Source organism: Phyllopteryx taeniolatus, chromosome 15 (assembly GCF_024500385.1).
Source record: "Phyllopteryx taeniolatus isolate TA_2022b chromosome 15, UOR_Ptae_1.2, whole genome shotgun sequence".
Lineage (NCBI taxonomy): Eukaryota > Metazoa > Chordata > Actinopteri > Syngnathiformes > Syngnathidae > Phyllopteryx > Phyllopteryx taeniolatus.
The window spans coordinates 23028766-23036752 of NC_084516.1; the positions used below are offsets into that span (position 1 = coordinate 23028766).

Genomic DNA, 7987 nt, shown 5'->3' on the forward strand with positions numbered 1-7987 from the left:
AATACTTTCCGTACCCACTGTATATATTTATACATTGTATATTTATTTAGTGAGGAAACTGACTTCAAGAAAATATTTCATTAAACTGACAGCTCATTATAGTTGCTCCTGAATGCAGAGGTGGATTTAGTAGCCAGATATTGTACTCAAGTAAGAGTACTGTTACTTTAGAATATGACTCAAGTAAAGGAAAAAGTAGTCAGCCAAATTACTCGAGTAAGAAAGTACTCCGTGAAAAAAAGGACAAGTACTGAGGAACTAGTGAGTAACTTCTGATTAATTTATTTATTTTTAAATCAGAGCATGAATATCAAATAAAATAAAAAATTAAATATGAATGTGAAAATTCAGATATTCCTGAACAATATCACTTAAACATAAATGCAATCTGGCGGCACGGTGACCGACTGGTTAGAGCGTTTCCCTCACAGTTCTGAGGACCGGGCTTCAATCCCCGGCCCCGCTTCCGTGGAGTTTGCATGTTCTCCCCGTGCCTGCGTGGGTTTTCACCAGGCACTCCGGTTTCCAAGTTCCAAATATCCAAGTTTGGGCAGTGAAAAAAACTACACTGCATGCTAAATCTGTTTTTTTTCGTAGTCTGTTAATATAAATTCGAGTCGCCCGCGAAGCCCAATGGAAGACTTTTTGCGGACGTGACTTTCTTGTGTCGTTTGATTGGTGAACTTGAGTCAAACATCACTGTGGTAATCACGGTGGATTGGAACAACTGCACCCGATGTGGAAGTCGAAAATGGAAATCTAAAAATAGATAGCACACTTCCATCCATCCATCCATTGTCTTCCGCTTATCAGGTCGGGTCACGGAGGCAGTAGCTTTAGCAGGCACTCCCAGACTTCCCTCTCCCCAGCCACTGCATCCACCTCCGGGGGGATCCCGAGGACAGCCGGGAGACCGTCTCTCCAGCATGTCCTGGGTCATCCCCTGGGTTTCCTCCGGTGGGACGTGCCCGGACCACCTCACCAGGGAGGCGCCCAGGAGGCATCTTAATCAGATGCCCAAGCCACCTCATCTGGCTCCTCTCAATGCGGAGGAACCGGACTGGACCCGCTCTACGCCTCGGCTGTGCCGAGAAATTCTGTCCATAAAAGTAATGAACAGAATCGGTGACAAAGGGCAGCCTTGGCAGAGTCCAACCCTCACCGGAAACGAGTCCATATCAGGGGGTTCGGTACCCCATACTCCCGAAGCACTCCCCACAGCACGCCCCGAGGGACACGGTCGAACGCCTTCTCCAAGTCCACAAAAGACATGTAGACTAGTTGGGCAAACTCCCATGCACCCTTGAGTACCCTGCCAAGGGTGTTGAGCTGGTCCACATGTTCCATAACCAGGACGAAAACCACACTGCTCCTCCTGAATCTGAGATTCAACTTCCCGGCGAACCCTCCTCAAAAGCACCCTGAATAGACCTTACCAGGGAGGCTGAGGAATGTGATCCCCCAACAGTTGGAACACACCCTCCGGGGACCACCACCACAGTCTGGCAATCCAGAGGCACTGTCCCCGATGTCCACTCGATGCTGCATAGGCGTGTCAACCAGGACAGCCCTACAACATCCAGAGTTTTTAGGAACTGCGGGTGAATCTCATCCACCCCCCGGGCCTTGCCACCAAGGAGCTTTTTAACTAACTCTGTGACCTCAACACCAGAGATAGGAAAGCCCGCCTCAGAGATCCCAGACTCTGCTTCCTCATGGGAAGGCATGTCAGTGGAATTGAGGAGGTCTTCGAAGTATTCTTCCCACCGACTCACAACATCCCAAGTCAAGGTCAGTAGCGCCCGATCCCCACTATACACAATGTTAATAGTGCAATGCTTCCCCCTCCTCAGACGCCAGATGGTGGACCAGAATTTCCTCGAAGCCGTCCAGAAGTCTTTCTTCATGGCCTCACCAATGCCCACGTTTTTGCTTCAGCGACCAACAAAGCTGCTTTCTGCTTGGCCAGCAGGTACCAATCAGCTGCCTCAGGAGTCCCACAGGCCAAAAAGGCCTGATAGGACTCCTTCTTCAGCTTGACAGCATCCCACACCATTGGCGTCCACCAAGGAGCTCGGGGATTGCTGTCATGATAGGCCGCCTTATGGTCTCAGCAATGGAAGCGCGGAATGTGACTCTGACTCGATGTCCCCCGCCTCCCACGGAACATGAGCAAAGTTCTGTCGGAGGTCGGAGTTGAAACTCTTTCTGACAAGGGATTCTGCCAGACGTTCCCAGCAGACCTTCACAATATGTTTGGGCCTGCCAGGTCAGACTGGCATCTTTTCCCACCATCGTAGCCGACTCACCACCAGGTGGTAATCGGTTGACAGCTCCGCCCTTCTCTTCACCCAAGTGTCCAAGACATGCGACCGAGAGTCCGATGACACGACCACAAAGTTGATCATCGAACTGCGACCTTGGGTGTCCTGGTGCCAAGTGCACGCGTGGACACCCTTATGCTTGAACATGGTGTTCGTTATGGACAATCTGACAATCTGTGGTGAGCACAGAGTTCCAATAACAGAACACCGCTTGGGTTCTGATCAGGGGGGCCGTTCCTCCCAATCACGTCCTTCCAGGTCTCACTGTCATTGACCACATCAGCATTGAAGTCCCCCAACAGAACGATGGACGGAAGAACACTTAATTAATACATTATTATTATTATTAAGTAGTGAGCGGCATGTAGATCACTGTAATGGAGTAAAACTACCGTTTCTTCTCAACAAATACTTTAGTAAAAGTAAAAAGTATGGTTCATGAAAACTACTCTGACAAGCACAATTTATCCAAAATGTTACTTAAATGTAACCGACTAAATGTAGCCCGTTCCTACCCACCTCTGCCTAAATGTGATAAGAACGGCTCGATTAGAAGGAAGTGAGGAATTTGACATTCGGATGGGGCATTGAACACTCCCAACAGTCAGAACCGTGAATCGCCCCTATTGGAGCTCTTTGTAAAGTTCCCCACCCGAAAATAATGTCAACGGCGACATTTTTTTATTTTTATACTTCTCCACCAAAAAGTATAGTTCCTATTTTTTATTTTTTATTTTACACAATTCAGAACGCTTACACTGAGGAAACGTGTCAATCATTAACAGTGATCATGCACAGTGTATCAATGCAGGACTTCAGCCATGCCAAACTGCAGCAATGCACCTCCGCTGGGCGGTTCCCCATTTGAAATGGCCGACAAGCTTCTGCTCAGTCAAAGACCTTTTGCTTCATTCAATCTACAAACGCCCAAATTCTTCAATAAAATTAAAACTCAAACGTAAAATTCTTCCGATGAAATTGCACTTATATATGCAATACAAAAACTGCAGTGTCAGATATTTTCAAGTCCCAATGAAAATGTCCTGGACTTAAAAGCTAGAAAAATGATATTACAGTAAAACGGCCAAACTCTTCTAGCTTACCTCAACGACGGACAGATGCGAAAACTACCATGTGTTCAGTTTCAGAGAGTTTGGTCGTATGTGATCTTTAATACATAGGTACAATCAACATCCACTGAACTAAAACATCAGACGAATGTTGTCAGCCCCCCCGCCCCCCCCCCCTAAAAAAAAATAAATGTGGAAAACGGGTTTATCAGGCCATCACATACTTCGCGATCTGACTGATTTACATCGACTAAATATTTTAGTAATATTGAAACACAAGCCGCTTGGTAGCGTTAGCTGCCAAGCTAGCGCCAGACGGACATAAAGATTAAGAGATGATAACCCGTGTACGCAATTGCCATTAAACCTGCCTGTTATATAATACACATGACAAAAGAAGTATGAGTCTTCAATAATAATAATTCCTACCTCTTTCTGTTTTTTGAACCAGCGTACAAAGAAGTAGCGTTGTCGTTGTCCGGTACGGTAAGTCGTCGAAGAATGACTGTTGTTTGCGTCGTCTTTTTGTTTTTTTTCCCCCCCCCAACAGTGTGACGTCAGTTTTGCTGCACCAACATGGACCGGAAGCTGTGCAGGATGACGTTAACAAATAGAAACCATTGCACATTTAGTGTACAGTCTATAGTTTATGCCCGACATATTTATCCAGGATATACAATCTAATATCTTATAACTTTGACAGATACGTCTAATATGTTTGACTCTCTACGTACCGAGGTAATACAAATAAAACAGGTCTCAGTTTTTTTTAACCTGACCTGTTTGGTGCTAAGTCATGCTGGCTCCATACACAGTCCCCTCCAAAAGTATTGGAACGGCAAGGTCAATTTCATTGTTTTTGTTGTATACTGAAGACATTTGGGTTGCTGATCAAAAGAATGAATATGAGACAAAAGTTCAGAATTCCATCTTTTATTTCATGGCATTTACATCTAAATGTGTTAAACAACTCAGGACAGAGCACCTTTTGTTTGAAGCCACCCACTTTTCAAGTGAACAAGAGTATTTGAACAGGTAACGGATGGGTGTTTTTAGTTGCCTTTTAGATTGATTGCTTAAGCATTAGATAGTGCTTGTTTTTGGCTTTGGGTTTCACCTGTGAAAACTGTATTTGCTATTAAGAAACACCAAGACCAGAGAGCCGTCTATGGGAGAACAGCAAAACAATTTGAAGTTGTGAGAAGAGGGAAAAATCGATCAGAGCTACTGCACAAACATTGGGCGTAGCCAATACTAAAATTGGGAATGTCATGGAAAAGAAATAAAGTATATCACAAGTCACTGTTCGAAGAAGACTTCGAGACAATAATTATACAGGCCATACCACAAGATGCAAACCACTCATCAGCAAAAAGAATCAGAAGGCCAGATTGGATTTTGCAAAGAAGTACAGAGATGAGTCTCAAAAGTTTTGGAACAACATTTTATGGACTGATGAGACTAAAATTAACCTCTACCAAAGTGATGGGAAAGGCCAAAGTATGGAGAAAGAAAGGCTCTGCTTATGATCCAAAACACACAACCTCATCTGTGAAGCATGGTGGAAGTAATGTCATGGCTCAGGCTTGCATGGCTGCTTCTGGAACGGGCTCACTAGTCTTTATTGATGTTGTAACTCGTGATGGTCGCAGCAGAATGAATTCTGAAGTCTACAAAAACATTTTGTCTGGCTATTTACAGGAAAATGCTTCCACACTAATTGGGAGAAGCTTCATCATGCAACAAGACAATGATCCAAAACACAATGCCAACACAACAACGGACTTCATCAGGGGGAAAAAGTGGAAGATCTTAGACTGGCCAAGTCAATCAGTGGACCTTAACTCAATAAAGCATGCATTTTACCTCCTGAAGAGGAGATTGAAGGGAGAAACTCCCAGAAACAAAAAAAAAATTGAAAGAGGTTGCAGTAAAGGCCTGGAAGAGCATTTCAAATGAAGAAGGCAACAGTCTGGTGAAGTCAATGGGTCGCAGTCTTGATGCAGTTATTGGAAATAAGAGTTCATGCCACCAAATATAAAATTTTATTCACTTTGTTAATTTGATAGTCTGTTCCAATACTTTTGCTCACTTGAAAAATGGGTGGCTTCAAACAAAAGGTGCTCTGTCTTGAGTTGTTTTTAACACGTCTAGATGTAAATACTATGAAATAAAATCTGGAATTCTTGACTTTTGTCTCATATCCATCTTTTGATCTGAAACCCAAATGTTACAACAAAAACAAAGGAATTGACCTTGCCGTTCCAATACTTTTGGAGGGGACTGTCTGGCTGAGAGGCATTTGATTTTCGCAACGGAGATGGATATTTGTGGGAAAAGTAGTAAGACAGAACGAAGTTTGAGATGGGCTCCGTCCTTTCTCAAAATAACTTTTCAGAAAATAAAGGACAGCAACAATAACAACTAAAAAACCATAACATCATAACAACAGTGTACACGTGAAAATATCCATCCATCCATCGTCCTCCGCTTATCCGAGGTCGGGTCGCAGGCAGCAGCCTCAGCAGGGAAGCCCAGCCACTTCCTCTAGCTCTTTCGAGGGGATCCCGAGGCGTTACCAGGCAAGCCGAGAGACGTAGTCTCTCCAGCGTGTCCTGGGTCGTCCCCGGGGTCTCCCCCCAGTGGGACGTGCCCGAAACAACTTATGAACAGAATCGGTGACAAAGGGCAGCCTTGGCAGAGTCAAACCATCACCGGAAACGAGTCCGACTTGCTGCTGGCAATATGGACCAAACTCTGACACCGGTCGTGCAGGGACCGAACACCACGTATCAGGGGGTTCGGTACCCCATACTCCCAAAGCACCCCCCATAGGACTCCCCGTGGGACACTGTAGAACGCCTTCTCCAAGTCCACAAAACACATGTAGACTGGTTGGGCGAACTCCCCTGCACCCTCGAGGACCCTGCCGAGGGTAAAGAGCTGGTCCACTGTTCCACGGCCAGGACGAAAACCACACTGCTCCTCCTGAATCCGAGATTCGACTTCCCGACAGACCCTCCTCTTCAGCACCCTTGAATAGACCTTACCAGAGAGGCTGAGGAGTGTGATCACACTTCTTAAAAAAGGAGACCACCACCCCAGTCTGCCAATCCAGAGGCACTGTCCCCAATGTCCACGCGAGGTTGCAGAAGGGTGTCAACCAGGACAGCCCCACAACATCCAGAGGCTTGAGCAACTCCGGGCGAATCTCATCCACCCCCGGGGCCTTGCCACCGAGGAGCTTTTTAACCACCTTGGTGACCTCAACCCTAGAGATAGGAGAGCCCGCCTGAGAGAACCCAGACTCTCCTTCCTCAAGGGAAGGCGTATTGGTGGATTGAGGAGGTCTTCGAAATATTTTCCCCACCGATTCACAACGTCCCGAGTCGAGGTCAGGAGCGCTCCATCCCCACTATACACAGTGTTGATGGTGAACTGCTTTCCCCTCCTGAGATGCCAGAATTTCCTCGAAGCCGCCCGGAAGTCGTTCTCTATGGCCTCACCGAACTCCTCCCACGCCCGGGTTTTTGCCTCAGCGAGCACCAAAGCCACATTCTGCTTAGCCACCCGGTACCCATCAGCTGCCTCAGGAGTCCCACAGGCCAAAATGACCCGATAGGACTCCTTCTTCAGCTTGACGGCATCCCTCACCGCTGGTGTCCACCAAGGGGTTCGGGGATTGCTGCCAGGATAGGCCACCTTACGGCCACAGCTCCGGTCAGCCGGCTCAGAACATGGTCCACTCAGACTGAATGTCCCCCACCTCCCCTGGAAAGTTCTGTTGGAGGTGGGAGTTGAAACTCTTTCTGACAGGGGATTCAACCAGACGTTCCCAGCAGATCCTCACAATATGTTTGGGCCTGCCACGTCGGACTGGCATCTTCCCCCACCATCGGAGCCAACTCACCACCAGGGAGTAATCGGTTGACAGCTCCGCCCCTCTCTTCACCCAAGTGTCCAAGACATGTGGCCGCAAGTCCGATGACACGAAAAACATGCGTGGTAGGCTGATTGAAGACTTTAAATTCCCCATAGGTGTGAATGTGAGTTTGAATGGTTGTTTGTTTTTATGTGCCCTGCGATTGGCTGGCAACCAGTTCAGGGTGTACCCCGCGTCTCGCCCGAAGATAGCTGGGATAGGCTCTAGCACGCCCGTGACCCGAGTGAGGATAAGCGGTACAGAAAATGGATGGATTTACGTGAAGAAGCATCGATACTTTTATTCCGTTAAAATGATCGACATGCCCTTCGCTACTTTTATTTATTCATTCTTGCGGGTGCTAATTTGATATATGATTTGATTGTGTAACTCGTCTGTGTGAACATGGGTGTTTTATTGCAGGGAGGATAAAATGTAAATCAGATAAGGGTGTGGGGGTGTGCTGCTGGAACGCTCCCAGAAGGGTGCATGTGGAGGCCACAGGGAACATCTGTCGGAGATAACAAGTGGCTACAAAGTGTTGCTTTAAACCTTATGGGAAGCAAGAATGTGGAGACGGCGTCTGGCCCCAGCGGCAAATGGCCATCATTCTGCATAGCAACGATGACGTCAATGGACCCTGGACCAATCAGGTGAAGACGATTCCATAC

At 46.8% G+C, this 7987-nt stretch overlaps 1 protein-coding gene across 5 annotated transcripts in view; it reads right to left on the minus strand.

Moving 5' to 3' along the window:
• sptan1 (spectrin alpha, non-erythrocytic 1) overlaps positions 1-3978 on the minus strand; it is a 105874-nt gene extending 101896 nt beyond the window's left edge. For 4 of the 5 annotated variants that reach the window (XM_061747959.1, XM_061747958.1, XM_061747957.1 and 1 more), the window contains exon 1: positions 3824-3978. The gene's annotated coding sequence lies outside the window, so the exon portion shown is untranslated. The remainder of the gene's footprint in view (positions 1-3823) is intronic. The other variant, XM_061747956.1, reaches the window with a different exon arrangement.
• Positions 3979-7987: the final 4009 nt, after the last annotated feature.